Source organism: Asparagus officinalis, chromosome 9 (assembly GCF_001876935.1).
Source record: "Asparagus officinalis chromosome 9, Aspof.V1, whole genome shotgun sequence".
Taxonomy (NCBI): Eukaryota; Viridiplantae; Streptophyta; class Magnoliopsida; order Asparagales; family Asparagaceae; genus Asparagus; species Asparagus officinalis.
In genome coordinates this window covers 15,873,026-15,896,757 of record NC_033802.1, presented here as the reverse complement: position 1 = coordinate 15,896,757, position 23,732 = coordinate 15,873,026, and positions in this window count along the sequence as shown.

Here is a 23,732-nt window from a genome sequence, read left to right as displayed (position 1 = left end):
ACAAAAAAAAATTAAACAATCCCCACAACATCCAACGGGCAAAAATAGACATTCCAATATCAAAGTTCAAAAATGGATGGAACTTTCACGCGACAAATGGGCAAAAAAATGTAAGGTATCAAAATTCAAAATTTATCAAGCTTTGAGGTACCAAAGTGCAATTAAGCCTTTGGTCAAGGGGCTTTTAGATATTGGTCACCTAAATCTTTCGTTTAAAGAAGCATTGTGCCAATCCACACAACAAAATATCAAGGGAACTTAAGGTAACTTACAGAAATTGAGGAACTAAATAACAATTTCAAGTTTTTATTGCCTAAATAGCAACTAAAAAAATTGCTAGAGGCTAGTTTGAAAATATCGAAGATGTTATTGTTAGCAACCAATATCTTAAAACTATTTGTTTTTTTCGTTAGGAGAGGAGTTTTGTAATATTAAGTTTTTGGGGGGGTGCCAATCTAGAGTTCCTGCGTAGATCCGAATCCGATTGAGCACTGATTTTCTGTCCTTGCCCAAAGTGTTCGGGAAAGAGATCCCATTCGTTGTCTTTTTTTTTTTTTTTTGGTCCTTGATTTGGATAACATGAGTGCACGTGCAATGAAGAGATTAGTATTGGATGGCACGAAACTCTTAAGAGTTGACTCTTGGTTTTAAATGCAGAACTAATTAATTTTTATGTTTGTCCAGCTTATCTGGTATTGAATTTGGATTCTCTGGAGTGTAATTTCCAGTGTTGGAGCAAAAAAAAAAAATTGTTAGGAGGGCATAATACAACCATTATACTATACATCAATCAAAATGTGAGCAAGTGCGGCAATGTATAATAAAGTTCATACATGCCGCAATGCATAATAAAGTTCATACATGTAAGTAGGGCTGTCCATCCGGTCAGCCCGGTCTGGGCCCGGGCCTGAGCAGGTCGGGCTCCGGGCCGGCCCTGTTTTCTTTGTGTTTAAATTTTTTTTTATTTTTTTAAAAATTTTCAAGAAAACAAAGGCAAAAATAAACACAATTTTGATAAAAAAAATTATATTATTAATCATTTGTAATTATATAATTTACGAATATAAAAAATTATAAAAATTAAAATGATAAAATTGTTGTAATCTCGTTGTTGTATCTACATACATCACATATCAAAAGTAAGAATCAAATATGAAATGTAAGAGTAAATAAATAGACAAGAGAAGAGATAGGGAGAAAGTGATCATCTCATTTTATTCATCCTCATTTCTCCATCAATTACATTTTGTCTTCCATGGATTACATTATATAGATGTGGAAGAGAATACTAAACGTCACAAGTAGGTGAAGAGTCTTCTTCTAGTAATGTCCACATTCATTGTATTTATATTTACAACACTCCCCCTTGGACATTACTACATGATGCCAATGCCTCGTTAAAAATCTCGCTAGAAAAACCCAGTGGGATAAAAACTAGTCGAGGAAAAGAGTACACGACATTAGTAGATTCTTGTTGCATTAGTTGCCTCATTAAAAACATTTAGCTAAGAAAACACTGTGGGACAAAACTTAGCAAATGGAAAAAGAGTACAACTATAGATCTTCGGGATCCAAACTTGTGTTGCATTAGTTGCCTCATTAAAAACCTTTAGCTAAGAAAACTCTGTGGGACAAAACTTAGCAAAAGGAAAAAAAAGTACAACTATAGTCCTTCAAGGTACAATCTTCGGGATTGTGTTGAAAATTCGCTCCCCCTGATGATGACAATCTTCTGAGTCTATGCTAAGAAAACTCAGTGGGACAAAACTTAGCGAAAATGGGCAAATTATGATAATAGACCTTCAGGGCCCAATCTTCAGGATTGTTCTATAAGAATTTGCTCCCCCTCGAGCCACAAATATGTCGTATCAACGATCTTAATCATACACATTCTCGTGAGGCCTCATATAAAGCGATAATCTCTGAGTGGTTATAAGAAGTAGTCACCATAGTCTGCTTAACAGACCTCTAAGAAACAACAGTACCACCACAAATAAAAAAAAACATAACCAGTCTGGGATCTGGCGTTATGGGGATCATATATAGCCAGCGTTCTAATAGCCCACCAATGTCATATCTTGGTTTCTTTTATAGAATAGTCCAAGATCTTTTGTACCTTGAAGATAGCGAAGGAAATGTTTAGCGTCATTTCAATGCCTCCTTATAGGAGAAGCACTATACCTTGCTAGCAAGTTCACCGCAAATGCAATATCAGGCCTGGTGCAATTTGCGAAATAAAGAAGTGCTCAAATGGTGCTCAGATAGGAAACTTCTGGCCCTAACATTTCTTCATTATCTTCTTTGGGTTTAAATGGGTCTTTATCCACTTCGAGGGATCGGATGACCATTGGTGTGCTAAGTGGATGAGATTTATCCATATAAAATCTTTCCAAAACCTTTTTCACATAGGTTGACTGGTGTAGAAAAATTCCTTCTGGGAAAATGCTCGATCTGCAGGCCGAGATAAAACTTGGTTTTTCCCAAGTCTTTCATTTCAAACTCCGTCTTTAGGCATGAGCTAGCTTCTGTAAGCTCCTTGTGCGTTCCAATAACATTTATATCATTAATATAGACTGATATAATATAGAAGCCATTTTCGAATTTCTTTATAAACACACAAGGGCATACATCATTATTTGCATATCTCCTCTTCAGGAGGAACTTACTCAGTCGGTTATACTATGTTCTACCCGACTGTTTCAAGTCGTATAACGACCTTTATAATTTAATGTTATACATGTTGCGATTCTTGCTTTCTCTTAATTCAAGAATTTTAAGTCCATCAGGGACTTTCATATAAAAATATTAGCGTCTAATGACTCATATAAAAATGTGGTCATGACGTACATATACTGCATATATAAATTCATAGTTTCTGCCATATGTATTAACTTGCGGAACGTAATACAATCACTAATAGGAGAATATTTTACATCTAAATCGATGTCGGGTCTCTGCGTGAACCCATTGAGCTATGAATCTCGCTTTATATCTCACCACCTTACAATTCTCATTTATTTTTCTTACGAAGACTCATTTATATCCTACAGGGATATATGAACTACAGATTCAAAATACTTTAGCGAGTTCAGCTTAGCCTCAATTGCCGCTTTCCATCTCACCTAGTCCGAGTGCTTCAAGCACTCTACTACCGACTTAGGTTCTGGATCCAGATTATTTTCGGAGATAGTAAGAGCAACTGTAGAGGCAACTATGTTGTCGACAACTTTTATATTTATATTATATATTTCTCCTTTTTCACAAATTCGTGGCCACTTCAATTCTTATTTTATGTCAACCAAATCCTCGCCATTTCCCTTAACGTTTGGATTTGGCCGTTCCGCATCTCCAGTATTGTGATTATCAAGTGCACGTGCAATTTACTGGAGATTTCATCTTCAGGATGAACCTTTTCTGGAGGTTATGGGAGTGACTGTCTTTCTATATATATAATTTAGTTTGCCGCGGACTTTAACATGTTTTATATGCTTCTGGCACAATATGCTTCTGGCATACCAAATCATCAATGATATATTCAACATGAATATGGGGCTTAGTCACTCTTTTCTTGGCAGATTATCATGTGAACTTCTGGTTCAGTTTGACTATTACGTGGATATAATTATTGAAGATTGAATTTCTTGACATTATTTTGTATTTTGGGCACTAATCTCCCCCTAATGTCGAGAATTGATCTTCAATGAAAATGCAGTCAGCGTACCAAATTATAAATTGATCCCCTAACATGGGCCACAGGTACTAAATTATTGACGAAGTTTCATAAATAATGTATGTACCTTCACCGAGGTCCCATAGAGGTACGCTATGGTGGTGATATAGAAACATGGACTGGAAATAAAGAACACGCAGATGGAAAATGTTTCGCTTCTTCACCACGTATTAGATAAAGGGGGAAATTATGATATGCAGTTGGTCGGATTTGGTTTGAATGCCCCATTTAATTTAAGAAAATCCGACAAATCATATTTTGCCCAAGATGACCCAATCGCTCATGCCAGAATTTAAAAGAATTTGGGTCCCTAAATCTCAAACTTATCGCAACATGTTGTATTTTAGGTCAGACAAATTCTAAAATATACACATATGAATAAAAACCACATAGGTTCACAAGAGTTTAAAGCAAAATCAAGATAAATTAAAATTGTCTGACAAATGTATATAATCCAAATATAGAGAAACCAAATAGTTTACCTTTACTACCTCGATAAGATCCATTACCTCCCCCTCGTCCAAGCATATGAATATTAGTTTGAATTATGACATGTGCTTCAGGCACTACGACTGAACCAATTAAACTTGCATTATGGTTTCTCACAACAGCTGGTTGTGTTTTTAACAGCTACTAATACAAGGATTAGTTTATAATGCTTTTAGTTGTACTATTGTAAGAGTACAATGTTACTTGTTGAATTGTATTCAGTCGAGGGTTTAAAATCCAAAAATGGCTACAGGATAAGATCTCCTACTATGTTCATAGCCTCCCCCTTGTCCACGCGTATAAGTAATTTTCTGAATTGTAGCATGTGCTATAAACACAACTCGTAAGCCAACTAGTCTGACATTGTGATTTCTAATCATCAATTGGTTGTGCTTTTCTACGACTACTAATGCAGATATCAATTCAGAATGCTAAGTGCAATTCTTGGTCATGTACTGCTGCTGGAGTACAATATTATTTGTGTGGAATAGGAAAAACAATTTTTTGATAAATTTTGTCATTGTCTGTAATGTTCTGCTTACAGAGTTTCAGCTGCTAGATAATTTGGTACAGAACTGAATCATATTTAGTCATGTATTTGAAATTCAAAAAGTTCTGATTCATTTAGTCATGTATTTGAAATTCAAAAAGTTCTGATTCAGTCTGCCAGTTGCGTTTGAGGGAAGATTATTGGTTTCCATAGATCAAAGCGATCCTTCAGGGATTGCCCAGAAAATTGAATACTTTTTCCGTAATGCATTAATTTTTCACGTCTTAATTGATAGAGAAAAAAATTTAAAATGTTTGCCTTCTGGGCAAAGATACTTAAAGAATCAAAAGATATAATCGTGCAAAAATCACAAGGGTGTGTCTAGTAAAAATGAACATTCGAGGCGAAAACAAGTAATAATTACTATCATATATCACAGTGCACTAATCATGGGGACGAAAGATTAGTGCATGAGAAATTAGAAATATTCACATAATCACCAAAATTATCAAGTTCCTTTTTCTAAAAATCTTCATAAATGTTATCTTTTAAATGTTTGCTTCTGGCAAACTAGTCTGATATTATAAAAATGTTCACACAAATTTTTTTTTTTAATGCTCAGACGATCAATGACCATCACGAGAAGAGAAATAATCTCTTTCTATGTATATGATTTTCTTTAGACGACCCTCTGGAGGACCTTTCCCCCTTGCTCTTGCTTTGAAGAAGGCAACAAGAGAAGGCCTCGGGAAAAATGCTGCTGCTGTAGTTAGCATTACATAATAAAGTGCTATTTAGCCATTAAAGTTCATGGTAGTTTATGCAAAACACCCAAAAATGCATGTTAGTTTTATTAAATTTGCTCATATCCTGATATTCAAATAGCAAAACAAAACCATTCCTTAGGAATTGATATCCTCCATACCAGTGAGTGGCTAAAAATAACATAGCTTACAATCCAGGATTACCTTGCAATTGAGATATGCAAAAAGTACCATAGATTTCACATAGTTCCCTCTAATAAAAAAAAGGTTAATAGTAGTTTATGCGAAACGCCCAATTTTCATGGTAGTTTTATGAAATTTACCCACATCCAAACAGCAGAGATCAAAGAACAAATGCAAGAAAGAGAGTTTCACATGGACAAATAATGCTCGACCAATCGTATTCTTCGGGCAAACAATAATTTCTTAATCATACTGTTGAGGAGAAGAAAGCATAAAAGGATAACTGAATAAAAACAATAACATGTTCACCATATCTCCAGAGAGATGAAATGTTTTTTTTTTCTTAGAGGGCATATTCCTAATTAGTTCTGGCTCATGGACCGTAATGATTTAAGAACAATATGGCAAACAAATTTTTTTTTCGGTTACATGAATCAATAACGAAAAATAGAAACACCAATTTTTCAGTTTCATGATTCACGTACGGAAAAAGAATTACCTTGTAGGAAAGACCAGATTCTTTCCTAGACATACACCAAAAATTTTCTTTGGCACGAATTCGATGATTCCACGTTGGTTAGAGACTCGTGCTGATAACGTGTTGTAATCTAGTTGTTGTATCTACATACATCACATATCAAAAGTAAGAATCAAACATGAAATGTAAGAGTAAATAAATAGACAAGAGAAGAGATAGGGAGAAAGTGATCATCTCATTTTATTCATCCTCATTTCTCCATCAATTACATTTTGTCTTCCATGGATTACATTATATAGATGTGGAAGAGAATACTAAAAGTCACAAGTAGGTGAAGAGTATTCTTCTAGTAATATCCACATTCATTGTATCTATATTTACAACAAAAATAATATAAAATAATTATAGATTTTATAGAAACAAACAAAATTAAAAATAATTGTAGAATTCAAAGAGCCCCAAGACCCAATGCTCAATCAAAGACCTCTAAATATATATGTTGTGGCTAGGATTTGAACCACTAACTTTTTTTCCAAACTCCTAAATTTTATCACTAGACTAAGTAGCCCAATGTATTCATGTCATTCATATATTATACATAAACAAATTGTAAATACTTATAGAAATTACATAAACAAATTAGAAAAAGATAAATATAAAACTGCTTTTGTTGTCCCATTTGGACACTATGAATGGAATGTTATGCCATTTAGGCTTAAAAAATGCCCCTTCTGGATTTTAAAATATTATGAATGAAATTTTTATTCCTTATACGAATTTCATTCTATCATATATAGATGATATATTGATCTTTTCTAATAGTTTTGATCAACATGTAAAACATCTAGAGACTTTTAGAACTCTAGCTATCAAAAATGGGTTAGCTATCTCTGCCCCAAAAATAAAATTATTCCAAACTCAGATTAGATTTCTGGGTCACAATATTGAAAAGGAAACTACTATTCCTATCGATAGAAGTATAGAATTTGCTTCTAAATTTCCAGATGAAATAACCGATATAAAACAGTTACAAAGATTTTTGGGAGCTTTAAATTATGTTGCAAACTATTATAAAGATTTGGCAAAAGATACAGTCCTTTTATATGATAGGCTTAAGAAAAATGCTAAGCCTTGGACGCAGCAACATACTACTGCTGTAAAAAGAATTAAACTTAAAGTTAAAAATTTACCATGTATCCATCTTGCGAATATCCATTGGTTCAAAATAGTTGAAACCGATACTTCTAATATTGGTTATGGTGGTATATTAAAACAAGTGGATCCCCAAACCAAAAAAGAACAATTAGTTCGTTTTACCTCTGGTAAATGGGATAAAGCCCAGTTTAATTATTCAACAATTAAGAAAGAAATGTTATCTATTTTAAAATGCTTCTCTAAATTTAGAGATGATATTCTTAATCAAGAATTTTTACTACGAATAGATTGTAGCTCTGCTAAAAGCGTTATAGAAAAAGATGTTAAAAACTTAGTCTCTAAGCAAATATTTGCTAGATGACAAGCTGAATTAGCTATATATCAATTTAAAATTAAATATATTAAAGGTGAATCTAATCATCTTCTTGACTTTCTAACTCGTGAATTTTTACAGGGTCAAAATGAGACGGAGTAATCCCTCCTTTTTAGGGAGGGGGAGAGGAGGCCCCAGTTCGAGTTCAGGCCTTATAGGCCAAGAATCAGAAAGGAGTTATACTCCATCCCAACAACCTAGCTCCTGGCGTGCTATCGCTAAAAAGAATAATTCTTCGCATGCAAAAACCTTTTATAAAGGCATACAATATTTGGTAGAACAGGAAAATACTCCTGAACCATTCGCTAATATAGTAAGGGAAGAAACAAAATGGGTTGAAAAACCTTATTCTGATATAGTTCTATATCTAGAACAAGATGATATTCCTCTAATGCAAGAGCCTGATAAAAATAGGCAACGATATCTACAGGATACATATTATCCTACTTTTTCTTTAAAATCAAGAGCCTGGATCAAGACTCTACTATGTCAAAAAGGAATGGAAATAACTCATTTCTGGACAACGGACAATCATACAGTCCCTCCAGCATTCAGCAAATATATTATACAAGAAGTTATACTTCCACGTAATTGGGCCTTAAACCCAAATCAAGAATTGCCACTTGTTAAGCTTCAAAATACAAAAGAAGTTTATAACTTCAACTACTGGGATTATAAGCAGGCTTTCTTTGATGTGTTTTTATATCAAAACTCTAAGCAGAAGCATACGTGGCTTATTAAACTTTGTCCTGAAGCTCTTCAAAAGGGCATTCCCAGCTGGTTCTATAAATGGTGGGAAATTTACGGCATTGAGATTTCTATAATTCCAGAACCACTAATGAAGTTATATTCCTTATGGGTTGATACGCACCCAAAGTTATCTCGAATAGATGAAAGCCAGCTTATAGATGGTATGTGCTTTGCACACTTCTTTGCAGAAGTTGAAATCCCATGGATTTAGAATTGGTCGAATAGATGTGATTATACTCCATCACATATTCCTGTTCTTAAAAGAACATATCAATGTAGATGGTGGAATGGCTTATGCCTTGATACTTAGGTAAAGCAACTGGAAGAAATTATTCAGAGAAATACCTCTATTCTAGAGTCTCATATGACTCAGGAAATTAAAAAAGAAAATCCAATGATGAAAATGGAAAAAATGATGAGGAGAAAATACCCTCAAAGTTCTGAAGCAGAAATTAAACAAAAATGCTTAGAACATTTCAAAAGGCAATTTTTTGAAGCCTTTGACGAATCTGAGACTCATAGTCATGTGTCTTCTATGGAAGAAGACACCCCTATTCAAGATGCCCAAGACCCCGAAGATATTTGGGCTGAAATTTTTAATAATCCTCCAGACCTCAAAGGTAAAAGCCCAGCTTCCTAAGCAGATCAAAGTTTAGATTGAGCCTCGGGGAGCCGTCTAGACATATCTTTGACAAAGCTACTTTAAAAAGCAGCTTTCTAAAAGCAGCTTTATAAAAGCTACTTTTCTAAAAGAAGAATCTTACTGTGTAACTTTCACTGTGCACGTCATTGTCATCTTTCACTGTGGCACTTAATAAGTGCACATGATTTCTGTAAGTGGAATGTCGCCTTCAAATGTCGCCGTCACCTTTAATTAATGCGAGAAGCTTCGAAGGCAGGTAAGCGTTGATAGAGAGTTGGAGAGAATAAAAATATAGAAGAGAAGAGAGTGTTTGTAATTTGAGTGTTCCTCTATAATATAAGTCTTCTTGTAAAATATTTTAGAAAGCAATAAAGATAGTATTCTAAGTATTGGCGGTCGCACGCTGTAAGTTCTCTATCTTGTCTGTTTTTTGTTTCCGCTTACAATTTGGTATCAGAGCCATGTTTGATTTTTACATGTCTGCTTAAATCTCTTTTACAGATTATCTTTTGATTATTAGCTTGTAAGAATGTAGAATATTTATATGTTCTTTTTATTTTCTTTTTAAGAGCTTAGTTAGCATGCTTATGGGACGTCACCCAAGTCATGCTGTGTAAATCCCGTTGTTGCCGAGATGACTGGTTAGGATAGTGTAAGTCGTTGACAGACATGTAAGCCTTCTGCTAAGTTGTTTTTGAGAAAATAGAAAGAAAAATAGATATTCTGCCTCCTTATTAGTTTAATAATTAAAAGATACATCTGTAAACCGAGAAATAATGACAGACATAGTCGAATCATCGGCTCGAACTTCTAGTTATACTGGAATGAAAAAAGTTAAAAACGCTCAATTAACTGAGTATGAGATAGATATAGAATCACTTAATAAGTGGACAATACCAGATGTTCCTAATAGGGACATATACAAAATTGGTTTTTTAGATTATAAGTCTTTAATAAATATTAAAACCCTAGAAAGGACTACTACAGTCGATAGGGAAGAGCAAACTATCCAACTTTTAGGAGTTGCAGATGTTAATCCTTATATGGAAAAATACAAATATATACATGTCGGTCTAATACAGATCGCTTTTCGACCTTTGACTTTATCTGGCTTAAATGCCTCTCTTTTAGTCTGTCTTCGAGACTCAAGATGTTTAAATTGGACCCAATCTTTAATGGGTATAATGGAAATTAGTCTATGTAATGGACCAGTATATTTTAATGTTTATCCAAATCTAAGCCTCTCCTTAACAGATCCAAATATCTTAGAGGCTATTAGTCTTAATATTAAGACTCACGGATATAATTATACTCCTGGATCCGAAACAATTACAATCATATATCGTATCCATTATAAAGTATTAAATACTTTAGCTCCTAAAGCTAAAATTCATTCTAAATCAGGAAAAACTGTTCTGGTTGAAACAAATGTATTATCTTCTAATATTGCTATTAATAGACAGATAAAATGGGATGAAATAAATTTTCCTGAAAATTAGGTTATACCCCATGCTATACAACCTCTGCCAATTATAAATCAAGATGTTGATCAAATAGTGCAAACAACAGATGGAGAGGTTGAAATAACTTTTAATCCCTCTCGAACAATCAGAATATCTGATGTGGCATCATCTGTCAGAAATTCTCTATCTAGATCTGGATCTTATAGAACCAGTTCGAAAGGGATTAATATATCCGAAAATAATATTCCTCATCCTTTATACAAGGATAAAAGTTCTCCTCCTAATACGGAGATGTAATATATCCGAAAATAATATTCCTCATCCTTTATACAAGGATAAAAGTTCTCCTCCTAATACGGAGATGAGTTTTAGAATGAAATAATTTATACAAGGATAAAAGTTCTCCTCCTAATACGGAGATGAGTTTTAGAATGAAATAATGAATTTTGAAAAAGGTAGTTATCTTAGGGAAATTCTTAATACATAATTTTACCTAGACAAACATAAAGATTTTCGAAAGTGGTTTTTTAAATTTTTTTCGAAAAAAGACCAATTAAATTGGGTAGACAAGTATTATACAGAACTTGATTACAAACAAGAAATAAAATTTTTTATTCCATGGTTTTTGAAAAAATATGTTTCAAAACAAAATAATAAAATAAGTGTTTTAGAAGATCACTTAAAACAGTGGAAAACATCTACGGGAAAGATAATAAGATCTATAAATCCTCCAACGGACCCGTTATAATTAAACGATATTTACCCCTCTACTATAGAGGCTACGGCTTTTATAAAGCCCAATGAGTTCAATGAAGAACATATGAAAGAATTAAGTAAAATTATAAAACAAAATAATTATACTAATATTTATTTAAAAACAATAGGCGAACAACTTATAAGAGTTGAAGATGTGTTAGATAAATTATTATCTAAAATGATAGAGGTTATACCCTCTTTAAAACTTTTAGAAAAAAGTAATTGTAAAACCCCAAAATTTCTATAATGAATATATGTGAATTATTAATAGTGAATAATTCTCTTATGATAAATAATTCTCTTATGTTTATATATATATATATATATATATGGTCGACCGCACAGCGGTCAGGCTGTTTCCTGAGTTCGGGTTCAAAAGGGTTTCGGGTCGGGTTTGTGAGTTGGTATATAAGCTAATGTGCCCGAGAGAGCCTCTCTCAGATCTGGAACCAAAACCCTAGCCCCCCTCTCTTCCCTAAAACCCTATTTCTCCTTGCTTGGTGATTTGGGAGGAGTTCTTGAGGATTTATAGCGGGATTGTTGGATTTCAGCGAAGGGGATCAACCTCCTGCATATCTAGGGATTCATTTCTCACCAGAGGCGAGTAACTTCTCGCCCAACTCCACCCCCTTTTGTTTTCATGCAAAGTTTGAGTTTTTATTGAATTTATTGGGCCAAAAATCGTATTTTCTTGTAGAAATAGTAGATCTATACGGTACATGTTATGAGAATCATGCTTTCAAACTTTAAAAGCTCACCAAAGGATTTTTATCAACAAGATCTAGATCTGAAAAATATTTTAGCATAAGAAAGAAATAAAAAACCTGTTCTTTTGCTTTTCTACACCTATGTTTTTGCTTAAATTATGTGTATATTCATATATGGGATCTTGGTGAAATTTTAAAGATTTAGATTTCGTGATTTACTGCTATACGACCCATTCATATGTTGAGTTTTGTCATGGAGAAAGAGTTACAGGTTTAGAAGCTGACAGAATCCAGATCTGGATTCTGTCTGCCTCGCGGTCGACCGTATCGGTCGACCGTATGCGATCGACCGGGTCGGTCGACCGCCGCACAGTATTGTGCAGATTTGGTTTTTTTGCTGAGTGTTTCATGTGTTCGATGAATTCCCTCGACTATCTGATACTAGTGTTCACTGTTGCCATGAATCTAAGCATGATAGATGACCTGAGGGCACCAAATTTAGAACTTATACGTCGAGACGCGTGTGAAATTTGTATATGTGCACTTTCTTCATTCATCTCATCGATAATCACTACCTGGCCCATGTACTGGGAAAACTATGTTAAATTCAGTCCTCGTGTTGGACTATAATCCATTAAAGTCCTCGTGTTGGACTATAATTCATTAAAGTCTTTGCGTTGGACTATAATCCATTTCAGCCCTCGTGTGGACATTTACCCACTTGACCATGTGTTGACCATTTGTTAAGCTATGAGTATGACACTTATCTGAATCAGGACATGACACTTATGAAATTTTAGACCTTTGACACTTATTTTATTATGACAGAATACAGTAGTTTATGTTCTGAGATGGGTTGCACTTCTCCTTATTATTGCTTCTGTATCAGACCTTGAGTTTGGTATTTAGAGATTTACAATTTGAGATATAAGGTATATACATGAGGGTTTCCTTATTTGGATTATTTCGCTCGACGTACCTATTCTCGTGTTGTAAATTTCTAAATACTAAAACCCTCTTTAGTAAGATCAATGATTTTAGATCTATTATGTATTATCTGTATTTTCTTATACAACGAGCCCTGTTCCCTTGGGGTTGGTTGTGATTTTACTCGCTAGCGCTTTGACGCTCGTTGTCCCTCCCCCTTACAGGTAACAAGCCAGGAGCCCGGAGAGTCGCAGGTTGATGGCGATGTATTTTAGCTTCAGCTGTCTAGTTAGTTATATACTTTCTTTTGGAGTTCCACAGTAGGCTTTTGTTTAGACATTTGAGAGTCTTGTTCTAGAAGTTGTAAAGGCTGTGTGCCTTATTTCCTTCTTGTCAGATGTTTGTATTTGAGACTTGTTGATTATTCCAGTTTATCTACTCAGACCTTGACTATGTATTTCTGTATGTTGGATGATGAGACATTAATTTGATTATTATTTCCTCAGTCTCTCTTGTGTTATCTTTTTCTTGCTTTTGTACCTATACCTGTTATTGACTCTACTAGATAGATGCTAATTGTGATGGTGAAACATGTTGTTGCACGGTGTGGTGTATGGAAGGTTTGACATTCTTGGTTTCACCTTGGACTGTAGCCTTGTGTGAACCCAGGGGGTGTCACAGTTGGTATCAGAGCTCTAGTTCCAGTATCCTTAGGATCATCCTGTGTCGAGTCTTGGAGCTAGGATAGAGTTTCTTAGGATTCATCTATAGAGTCCGTAAGGAATTCCTAGTATGAGTGAGGACGATATATGCGTATATCTCAAAATTTGAGAATATTTTTTTATGACAACTATTTTCGTATAAGTTCAAAGTATTTGTGTGAATACTATATGTTGTGAAAATTTCAATGTGATACGTTATTTATAAAGGTCTGTTTTGACTCATAAACTTTTTCTTATCACCAGAGAGAGAGAGATAGATGGCAGGACGTGGTAGACCTCGTACCAGGAGAGCTAGCTAGCCAGAGTCACAGCAGACTCCATCAGAGCAGCAGCCAGCTCAGTCCGAGCCTCAGCAGGCTCCACCAAAGCCGCAGCAGGCTCCATAGTATTTGGTGGACATCATGGCTCCTCTCATTGCCCGGATGACAGCCATTGAGGAGTTGGTGACGACTCATATAACACCACGGACACCACCACCACCGGTAGCTCAGCAGTAGGGGATACCTGCCGTTCCTGTCAGAGAGAGACCCCCAGAGGTCACGTCTGCAGCCATTCCTCCAGCAGTCCCAGATAGAGCCACAGAGCAGGAGGCTTGGCTCCGTATGATGGAGAGGTATCAGAAGATGAGGGCACCAGAGTTCCAGGGATCACCAGACCCTCTTGCAGCCCATAAGTGGAAGGAGGATGTGAGCAATATTCTCGATATACTCGGTGTAGATTCAGTACAGAAGCAGAGGCTGACATCCTACAGCCTAAAGGGAGATGTCGGGAGATGGTACCGACTTTAGTTTACTCCGGAGCAGAGGATGGCCCTCACATGGGAGGATTTCATATACTTCTTTGATGGACAGTACATTTCTTCTGCAGCACGGACTGGGAAGGAGCTTGAGTTGTCCCGGTTGACTCAGGGGGACATGTCAGTGGCAGATTTCGAGAGCAGGTTCATGGAGTTGCTACATTTCACGGGCATGTGGCAGACGGGAGAGCGTCAGGCTTAGATGTTCTTAGCAGGGCTTCGCCCTAATCTCCGACAGTACCTCGTGTCGAGGAGGTTTTATTCAGTTAGGGAGGTAGCTGAGGCTGCTACTTCTCAGGAGATTGAGACTACTATGTTTCAGAAGGATAAGGAGGGGAAGGCCAAGATAGGATAGAGTGGGGATAAGAGAAAGAACAAGAGACCCTTTTCTGGACATCAGCAGCAACATCAGGGCCCTTATAAAAGGGGACCCCAACAGGATCAGAGAGCGCATCAGCAGCGCAAGTTCCAGGGATCTTGTTTTAATTGTCACAAGGTTGGGCATAAGGCATCAGAGTGTCGTAGCGCACCAGCAGGAGCCCAGCAGGGCAAGGGTCCGAACCAGCAGCAGCAGCAGCGCCAGTAGGGCAGAGGTCAGGGCCAGCAGAACAGGCTTGAGGCACCGCCAGCAGCTCAGAGGACTGAGGGACAGATTCAAGCAGTTCAAGAGGTTCCTCAGGGGAAGATTGTCCCATATTCTCCATCTCCAGCAGCAGAGCAGTCTTCAGCCACGGGCAGGGTTCCTCAGGGGAAGATTGTCCCATATTCTCCATCTCCAGCAGCAGAGCAGTCTTCAGCCACGGGCAGGGTTTATGCAGTTGTAGGCGTATAAAATTGCTTATAGGTCCCTTAGCACAGCTCAGCACAAACCGACGAACCATCGGGCGACATATCCAAACACGAGCGTCAGTCCACAACGCCGAAGCCAAGTGACACGCAAAGAAGCGGATTAACGAGGCAACGAGGCTAACGAACCACACGCAAACAATGGAATACATCCACTCGCATGCGGAATCAAGCTAACAGTTCGGTGAGTCAACGAGTCATCTAACCATAGAACGGATTTGAACTCAAACACCGAGGCGGATTTACTGGCATATTGGGATTTGGACCGTCAAATCAGAGTCCGGATCAACAACGAAGCGGGTTTACTGCTAAATCAGGATTCAGATCAACAAATCAGAGTCTAAATCAACCACGAGACCGGAAAAAAGGCAAAAACCACAACACCTAGGGGACTCGGCCAAAACCGAGCCACCTCTAGGTGGCTAGGTGGCCGGCCCAGATCTGTGCCAAGGCACAGATCTGAGAGCCTATAAATAGAGGGCATGATTTGGACTGTCAAATCAGAGTCCGGATCAACAACGAAGCGGGTTTACTGCTAAATCAGGATTCAGATCAACAAATCAGAGTCTAAATCAACCACGAGACCGGAAAAAAGGCAAAAACCACAACACCTAGGGGACTCGGCCAAAACCGAGCCACCTCTAGGTGGCTAGGTGGCCGGCCCAGATCTGTGCCAAGGCACAGATCTGAGAGCCTATAAATAGAGGGCATGGTTCATTTTTGAAAGGGTTGGAAATTTGGGAGGCGAAGCTCTGCTGGATTCAAGGCTCAGAATTAAAAAAGATTGAAGCTTTGGGACTTTGAGGACTTGCTCATCCAGATCCGGTGCTCGGCGATCGTCAACGCCAAATAAGGCAAGAGTTCGAGAGGAACCAGATCTCAGATCTACGTAGTCATCCTCCGGATCAAAGCTTGGCCTTTGATCCCGAGAACAAGGACGATTATTTCCTTGGTGAATTAATCCCCCCCCCGGCTATTATTTCCTTCGCGAAATAATACCAGTCATACTGTGTAGATCCGACCGGATCTAGATCGCGCGGTGGTCCACGGATAAACCCCGGCGCAGGCGAAGAACCCACGCAAGCGAGTGACCGCAAAACAGGAGCTCGCGATTCGTTCGAAAGGAAAGTTGTAATCTTTTTTCTTTTTCTTTGATCTCATTGTAACCGGATCTTATAAAAAGACCGGATCTTTGTAACTGATAAACTGTTATCAAGGAGTGTGCAATGACATCAATGAAGAAAGCTACGATTTTTCCCACGAACAGTCAGTATTGTCTGAGTGCAACTGCATCAAGGCGGTCCCTGAAAGAGTTTCGGTTTTCGAAAGGCTCAGTGCCGAAACGCCAGAACCAAGACCTAGGCGTTTCCGACGAAGAAGAAGAGTAGTCGAAGACGGAGAATTTCCGAGGCTCACCGCTAATATGACCAGCAAAAGGGCATCAACACGGGATAATCCCGAGTCGATTCCGCCAGTACCCCGGTATCTAACTCGTCTGCAGTCTGGAGCCATTACACGAGGAACTTATGGTAGGGTTCGGACAAGACTACCTTCAGAAGATGAAGAATCTGATGCTGGCTCCGCGGTCGCATCAGATAATACGGTATCCAGCGAGGGACAACCCCGCGAGGCACTTATGATAAGTGCGGAACAAGTGGCCAATATGCTTGAGGAGGCCCTGGCTAAACAACAGGAGAACTTCATATTCGAAATGCAGATGGCCATGCAGAACATGAGAGAAATGCATGACCAACAAATCCAAGCATTGACGAACCAGCAAGGCGAGCCAAGTCGTCGTAACCCGGTTAATCTGGAAGATGAGGATACAAATGCGAATGAGACTCATAATACCAATAATCCTCCCGTCAATGTAGGGGGTGATAACGAGAATGCTAGCGAAAATACAGGTGAAAACTTGAAGATTAAGAATCTCGAGAGCAAAATCAATACATTGATTTCTGCTCAAGAGACAAAGAAAATAGGCATTCCTTGTCCATACCCAAGAGAATGGGAATCGATCCCATATCCGGCGAAGTTCAATCTAATTAACTTCACGCCGTTTAATGGGATGGGTTCACCTACTCAGCATTTGATTTACTTCAAATCGCACCTGGGGGTTATCTCTGGTAATGAGCCTCTGATGGTATGGTCCTTTGTTAGCACTCTTTGCGGAGCCGCCTTCGACTGGTATCGCCACCTCAAGCCAGGAAGCATGAACAGCTGGGATGATATGGAGACCATGTTCCTCACCAATTTCTTCGACGACGACACCGAGATATCTATCGGATCATTGCTCGATGAGAAGCAGAAGGACGGGGAGTTAGTCGACACATTCGTCAAAAGGTTCCGGAACAAGGCGATGAACTGCCGGGACCCGATCACCGAGGAATTCATCCTCCAGACTTGCCACAACAACCTCGCACTGGACGTGTTGGAAGCAATGAGGACAGCACCGTCTAAGACATGGAAAGATTTGAAGGTCCGAGGAGAGCAATCTGAGCGGTTCCTTAGAAGGAAGAAGGTGGAAAGAGGCCAACAGGCGAATAATGCTCCGCAATAGAATTTCGTCCCACGGGGGAAAGGTAAGGCACATGCTAATGCAGTTGATGCTAATCAAACTTTCCAATTGCAACCTCAGCAACAACCGTAGCAACAAGCACCACAACAGTCTCGGGGACAATGACAACAACGGCCTCAGAAGCAGAAATCTTCGGAGCCAAGATTTCCTAAAGTGTACTCCTTCAAAGATGACGAAGTTCCCGACATCTTTAAGTACCTGTTGGAGAATAAACAAAATCCAGCTGCCGGCGATTGTGATCAAGAAGGGCTAACAAAAGTGGACGGATCCCAAAGTAATTGCGGCATACCCATAGAGCGCGCCATCACCCTACCAAGTCGTGCTACGCACCTCAAGGACAAGATCCAGACGCTATTGGGAATGTAGGCGCAATAACCCGCGAAGCCGTCCAAGAATGTTGGAGCGAGATGCGGTTTCAATCAGCTTTGGATCGTGGCCACAACATGGTTCAAACCGGCAGGGCGGCGAGCACCAAAGAGGGATGAAGACAGTGAACGATGACGGCCACATGGACAGCGCCAAAAAAGGACTTGTGACAGCACGCGCAGACCACCAAACGGCGAAATCCTCTGGGTTCATCCCGACCTCAATTGAAGATGAACAGTGGGCGACTTTCCCGGTCTTGAGAAGAAAAAAGGGTAAAACGGCAAGTCCTGCAATGCTACATCCGCAATCCTTCGAGGAGGAATGGCGATGAAAGCCCGCTACTTTCCGCGCCTCCGAAGAAGAACAAGAAGTTTTTGCGACCCGGAGTGGAAATGAATATCACTTCAACTATCCGTCACCTAGTGATCAGTTAGCTGAGCAGGGGGTGACTAAACGGGGACCAGCCAAAACTCTCACGGAGATGGGGGTGATTACGAGCCCTACACCGGGCGCAGAGGCTCGACAATAGCCAGTGAATAAACCGAAGGAGAAGAATCCCCAGGAGGTTCAGAATCCGAAGCAGTCTCGTTTCAGTCGCCCGATTGGAAGAGAAAAACCGGAAAGCTCGAAGACTCCGCAAGTCTTCGATATAATGGCTCAACTAGCCAACATTCTAGCACGGATAACACTGTATGAGTTGCTGCGGTTGTCCAAGGAAACCAGGGAGGCCTTGCAAGAGGCTTTGGCCAATTCAGAGGTATTTTTGACTCAGATTAGGCCGGTGACCGAAGGGCCAGAACCGCTGAGTCAACACTGCAATATAGCGACTAAGAACCTTCCCTGCATTACTTTCACCAAAGAGGATATGCAGACGAAGAATTCGAACCATGATCGACCGCTATATTTCATCGGGTACATTGGCTCCAGCAAAGTCAACCGAATCCAAGTGGATCCGGGTTTTGCTGTGAGTATTATGCCGCTTCGCTTGATGCATTTCCTCGGCATCCCAGTTAGCAAGTTGGCGTCCACGGGCACTGTTATCTATGGATTCAACACTAGCGGGTTAAGACCCTTGGGTAAGATCCGGGTAAAGTGTCAAATGGGAGATTTGAAGACAGAAGTCACATGTTATGTGATCGATGCCGAAACTTCATATAACTTACTATTGGGTCGGCCTTGGATCCATAGTAACGTTATAATCCCCTCCACTCTCCATCAGTGTTTGAAATATGTCGACACTGATAATAAGGTTAGGACGGTGGTCGCGGATAAGCAACCATTCAAAGGGTATGAGAATTATTTCACCGATTCTCTCCTTTATGGTAACGAATCTGATACTGAATCATCGGCCCATGGCACAGACAGCGGAGAAGAAGCTGATACCGAAGCCAGATTTGATTACAATGGAGGTTATGTTCTAAATGACATTGTACCCTTTGTAATCAATCTTGACGATGAACAATTGGCAGAGGGCAGTTGTAACTGGCAACTTGCTAATAATAAAATAAATAACGATTTGGAGTACTCCCTGTCTCTTGATGATGTGATAAAAGAATTGTACGATAATCCTGATTTGTATATGCCGCTTCGATCGTCCTATATAACAAAGGAACGCCTCCAGCATTCTTTCGGAACAACCATGGTCGTCCCGAACAAAATAAGAGGCGCAAAAGAAGTGATTTACGGTAAAGGAAAAAGCTCCCCATTACCAGACTATTTCTTAAGCGAAGATGAAGATGATGACAAACCTGGTCGGCATTTATCTAAGTATAGTCCAGAAGCGCGCAAGCTCATGGAAAAGCAGGGATATGATTTCACACTCGGAGAAGGTCTATACTTCGATCGAGGTCCTCGTGTTCCAGCATATGTACCAAAAGGGAAACCCGATGATTATTATAAATATGGACGAGGGTTAGGGTATGAATCTTCTTCAGAAGACGAATGCTGCTGGTTAATTAATGACCAATCATCTAAGCAATACAAAAATGGAAATTCGCCAGATGCCTCGGAATGGGACTCCGATACAAGTCTGGGGGAAGCTTTCAAAGCCCTAATGGCGAACATGGCTACAGCTGATCCGTCCACGATGGAAGACAACGATCAAATGCCAACATGGGAAGACCCGTGGGTTCATCACCTGAACATGCAGTATGGTGATAGGTTTTTTGAACAGAGAGAACCCCCATTGAAGATAAAATAGTCCAAGTTAACATGGGCGACGAGGCCAACCCAAAGCCGATATTCATCAGCGATAGTCTCCCCTCAAATGAGAAGGAGAAACTAATCGCTCTCATCAGGGAATACATTGACGTCTTCGCTTGGAACTATGAAGACATGCCAGGACTCGACCCCAATGTAGCAATGCACCGCCTCGATATCAAGCCGGATGCCAAACCTGTCAAACAACAACAAAGACGGTTTCGTCCGCAGATTATGGAAGCCATTGAGGCAGAGGTTAAGAAATTGATCGAATCAGGATTTATCCGAGAGGAATGAGAAGGAGAAACTAATCGCTCTCATCAGGGAATACATTGACGTCTTCGCTTGGAACTATGAAGACATGCCAGGACTCGACCCCAATGTAGCAATGCACCGCCTCGCGATTTCTCTCTCCCAATCACAGATGTCATTATCGACAATACATGTGGATTTGAGAGAATGTCTTTTATGGATGGTTTTTCAGGATATAACCAAATCAAGATGCACCCAGATGACGAGAAGCATACAGCGTTCAGAACGCCCCTCGGTGTCTTTTGCTACACCGTGATGCCTTTCGGTCTAAAGAATGCAGGCGCCACGTACCAACGAGCAATGACTAAGATTTTCCAAGAACATCTTAGGAAAACGATCGAATGCTATGTCGATGATTTGGTTGTAAAAAGCCGCAACAAAGAAGATCACATCAAGGACCTGAAGACGATGTTCGATCTCATAAGGAGTCATCAATTGAAGATGAACCCCACTAAATCCTTCCTTGGAATGACCAGTGGAAAATTTCTTGGATTCGTCGTCACCACTAAAGGAATACATATCGATCCTGACAAGGTGAAGGCGATACATGAGCTGCAACCCCCTAGAAATCTGAGAGAGCTCAGAGGACTGCAAGGGCGGCTAGCTTACATACCACTAAAGGTATACATATCGATCCTGATAAGGTGAAGGCGATACATGAACTGCAACCTCCTAGAAATCTAAGAGAGCTCAGAGGATTGCAAGGGCGTTTAGCTTACATCCGGCGGTTCATCTCAAACCTTTCTGGGAAGTGCCAACCATTCTCTAAGCTAAACAAGAAAGGGGTGTCATTCATCTGGGACGACGCCTGCCAAAAAGCATTCGAAGATATCAAAACATATCTGACGAATCCTCCTGTTCTCGTTGCACCAAAATCAGGTAGACCGTTCTTGATTTATCTCAAGGCGATGAACCACTCGATAAGTGCCTTACTAGCACAAGACGATGATAATGGTCATGAACAGGCAGTTTATTACCTAAGTCGGACCTTGATAGGCGCTGAGTCTCGATATCCGATGATCGAGAAAGAATGTCTCGCATTGGTATTTGCAATGCAAAAGATGCGGCATTACTTGGTGGGACAGACGATTTACGTCATTTCTAATGTTAATCCAGTACGGGTATTTATGACGCAACCGGCCTCTATGAATTGGCGGTTAGTGAAATGGGCTCTTCTCTTGTCCCAATATGATTTGCACTTCAAACAACAGAAGTCGATCAAAGGACAAGCGATTTGCGATCTTTTGGCGGCAAACCCGACCACAGATACGGCAGAAGTATATGATGACTTGCCGGATGAAACCCACGAGGTTAACACTACGTCGCACCAACAAGTATGGCAATTATATTTCGATGGTGCCTCAAGGTCAGTTAATAGGGTAATAACCCTGGGAGGTTCTACAGTTTCCTCCGGGGTTGGGGTTGTCCTAATCTCCCCGGGGAAGCATGTGATGCCTCGAGCTTATTCATTGACTAGTCCGTGCTCCAATAACGTAGCCGAGTACAACGCGCTTCTCATTGGACTCAGTTTCGCCAAGGAGCTGGGGGTCGAATATCTCGAAGCTTTTGGGGATTCTCAATTGATAGTCAACCAAGTCCGTGGAGAGTATGAAGTCAGGAACCAAGACCTGATCCCGTACCACCAGGAGGCCATCAAAATGGCAGAATCTTTTGAAGAATTCTTCATTGAATATATCCCTCGTCTCCAGAACGCTTATGCGGATGCACTGGCAGCACTAGCGGTATCACTTGCGCAGCCTCCCGAAACTGAGCTGTTAGTCACGGTAAGGACGCATCAGCTCTGCATACCCATATACGATATGGATATTGAAGAGGAAGATGATGGAAACATAAACACCAAGGAGGTGAATTCAACTCAAATTGGGTCTGAGTCCCGAGATTGGCGCTTTCCTATCATTGACTACGTCCAATATGGTATTTTGCCAGAGGATGTAAAAGAAAGGGAATCAATCCGCCGAAGAGCACCAAGATTCTTCTATAATACCGAGACCCATACATTATATCGTAGAGGGTACGATGGTTTGTTACTCCGATGCCTTTCGAACAAAGAAGCGGAAGAAGTTCTTAAGGAAGCACACGAAGGAGAATGCGGTGCGCATCAGCCCGGTCCCAAACTGTATGATCGCATTAGGAGAATGGGATATTTTTGGCCAACAATGGTTCGTGACGCAATCGAATATGCCCGAGAGTGTCATGCTTGTCAAATACATGCAAATTATATGCATCAACCACCAGAGCAATTGCACACGTCAACCACCTCTTGGCCGTTCGAGACATGGGGTATGGACATTGTCGGTCTTATTTTTACCCCTTCAGTCAAAGGTGAGCGATTCATCCTCGCAATCACAGATTACTTCTCAAAGTGGGCTGAAGCGATTCCGCTTAGAGAAGTGAAGGCTAACAACGTCGTCAATTTCATTAAGCATCATGTCATATACCGACACGGCGTGCCAAGACGAATCATTCATGACAACGGTCGACAGTTCATAAGCAACGCCTTCATCAGGTTTTGTGACAAGTTCAAAATTGAAGATGTTTCGTCGACAGCTTATTATCTCGCTGCGAATGGATTAGCTGAGGCGTTTAACAAGACGATTATTAAAATCCTGTCAAAGCTCGTGAAGACCAATAAACGAGGCTGGGACGATAAACTCGGTGAAGCACTCTGGGCTTATCGCACCACCATACACACACCTACAGGGGCCACCCCGTATTCGTTGGTATACGGATGTGAAGCTGTGCTACCATTGGAGATTCAAATCCCATCCCTTCGAATCGCTCTCGCAACCGAGATGACGACAGAAGAACAACATCAAAAACGTCTTGAAGAACTCGAGAGGTTGGATGAAAAACGCTTGGAAGCTCAACAGCACATTGAGTTTTATCAAGCCAGAATATCTAGGGCTTTTAACAAAAGAGTCCGACAAAGAAGCTTCAAAGAAGGAGATCTGGTCCTCGCTGCTCGCCGACCGATAATCCTAACC